The 2,500-nt window shown below is 63.0% G+C and overlaps 1 pseudogene; it reads left to right on the forward strand.

Annotated features, from left to right (window-relative positions):
• The window catches only part of LOC126433787 (large subunit ribosomal RNA), a 7,957-nt pseudogene that overhangs the window by 2,649 nt on the left and 2,808 nt on the right, over positions 1-2,500 (forward strand).

Here is a 2,500-nt window from a genome sequence, read left to right on the forward strand (position 1 = left end):
TTAGCGTGCTCCTCCGGGGGCGCGCGGGTGCGCGGATTCTCTTCGGCCGCCATTCAACGATCAACTCAGAACTGGCACGGACTGGGGGAATCCGACTGTCTAATTAAAACAAAGCATTGCGATGGCCCTAGCGGGTGTTGACGCAATGTGATTTCTGCCCAGTGCTCTGAATGTCAACGTGAAGAAATTCAAGCAAGCGCGGGTAAACGGCGGGAGTAACTATGACTCTCTTAAGGTGGCCAAGTGGCAGCGGTATGGCTGCATCCGGACTTGGCTTCTCGAAGTGCGGTCTTGATGTAGTCGCGCTGCTGCTGCGAGGTGCCTTCCTTGGGTTATAGTTACAGGGAGAGTGATGCGCAATACATGGGCCTAGCCCTCTTAGCCTATCCTCTCCTGCGGTCTTCTCCCCTTCTCGTGGGCCCGCTGATTTCGCAGAGTGGAAGACCGCACCAGGGGCTTGGGGGGGTTACCAGCCCCCCCTCGCACTATCCCTTTTTTAGTTGGGGGCAGTAAGCAGAGAATAAGTGGTGGCCCTTCCGCTGAAGGTGCCACCCCAACTCCCCCAGCACCTAGCCGGCCAACCGGCCGTGCCGAAAATCTTGTAACTTTTGCAGCTATGTATACCTGTAGTGAGTGCCACCGCAGCTTTACAACCAAGAACGGTCTCGGGGTCCATCGCCGCCGCCAACATCTTGCGGCCGCCAACGCGGAGATCGTCACGGAGAGGCATCGCGCGAGGTGGACGGAGGAAGAAGTCCTGTCGCTCGCCAAGGCGGAGGCCGAACTGTTCCTTGAGAGGGACGCCCGGTTCTTCTTCGTCAATCAAGAACTCATCAGGATGTTCCCCGACCGAACGCTCGAGGCAATCAAGTGCCGACGGCGGCAAGCTGCCCACAAGCAGCTTGTCCGCCAATTCATGGAGGCGCTTGAGATCGGTCGGGGGGAAGAGCCGGCGTCCCGCCGGGGAGCAGCGAGCCCGCTGCCTGACGCGGGCGAGGCCGCTGCGCCGCCCGTCGACGCAGCCGAGGACTTCGCGGCCGACACCACCGGGCCGCCGCCGGAGGGGCCGACTGACGCCGCCATCTGGGAGCATCTGGCGGGGCTACCCGCTTCCGCCCAGCGTTTCTCTGCCCTGGATCGTGTCATAGGTCTGGGGCGGGGCACGCCGCCCGATGTCATCCTGGGCATGCTCCCGGATGCCCTTGCGTCGGTCGGGTCCAGAGGGGAGAGATCGATCACCAGGACACAGCGGCCGCGCCAACCATCGAAGCGGCCGCCTGCCGCGCCGCCGACGCAGAAGCGCAAGCGGCGCCGCTGGGAGTACGCGAGAACGCAGGATGCCTTCCGACGGTCGCGTGCACGTTGCGTGCGCGGCCTCTTGGATGGCACCCTGCTCCAGCCGCCACCTGCCATCCCTGGTCTGCTGGACTTCTGGGCGGACCTCTTCACCAAGAAGCCCATCTCCACCGCGGGCTTCATTCGTGACCGCCTCCTCCCGCACTCAGAGCCTGTCGCTCTCGAGTGCATATGGGGGCCGGTCACACATGAGGAGGTCGCCGCCGCGTTGCCGCCCAGGGGATCAGCAGCCGGGCCGGACGGCCTTACCCCAGCGGAGTTGCGGCGCCTGCCGCACGAAGTCCTGGTGAAAGTGATGAATCTCTTCCTTCTGGCCCGCGCCCTTCCGGAACGCCTGCTTCGCGCGCGGACGTCCCTCCTCCCGAAAACGGCTGCACCAACATCCCCCGCTGACTTTCGCCCCATTACGGTCTGCTCGGTGTTGGCGCGGACCTTTCACAAGGTTCTCGCGTCACGCCTGATGCGCGCATGTGCTGTGGACGAACGTCAGCGGGCATTCATCCCTCGGGATGGGATGTTGGAAAATACCTTCATCTTGGACACTGCTCTCACCGACGCAGTTCGCTCCTGCCGCTCTGTCTTTGTGGCATCGATCGACGTATCTAAGGCATTCGATTCGGTAGATCATGCTGCCCTTCGCCCCGTGCTGAAGGCGCATGGCCTGCCGGATTGCTTTGTCGAGTATGTCGAGCGGTGCTACGAGGGCAGCACGACAGTGATAGCGGACGGCGCCGGCGTGGGCGTGTCTGTGCAGCCAGCACGGGGCGTTCGCCAGGGCGATCCCCTCTCCCCCCTCCTGTTCAACTTTGCGGTGGACTACGTTTTAGGCCAACTGCCCTCCCACATCGGAGCTCGGATCCTCGGTCGCAGAGTCAACGCTGCGGCCTTTGCAGATGACGTCTTGCTGTTTGCAGCGACCCCGAGGGGCTTGCAGTCCCTCATCGACGCAGCTACCGCAGCCCTCGCCCACCTGGGGCTGCAGATCAACGCCCGGAAGTGTTTCACCCTCGCCTTAGTCGCGTCAGGGCGCGAGAAGAAGGTGAAGGTGGACAGCAATGTCACCTTCACAGCAGGCAATACCACCATGCCTGCCCTGCGTGTGGGTGAAACCTTCCGGTACCTGGGGCTGCAATTTTCCACGGCG

Source organism: Schistocerca serialis, unplaced genomic scaffold (genome assembly GCF_023864345.2).
Source record: "Schistocerca serialis cubense isolate TAMUIC-IGC-003099 unplaced genomic scaffold, iqSchSeri2.2 HiC_scaffold_1173, whole genome shotgun sequence".
In the NCBI taxonomy this organism is placed as follows: Eukaryota; Metazoa; Arthropoda; class Insecta; order Orthoptera; family Acrididae; genus Schistocerca; species Schistocerca serialis.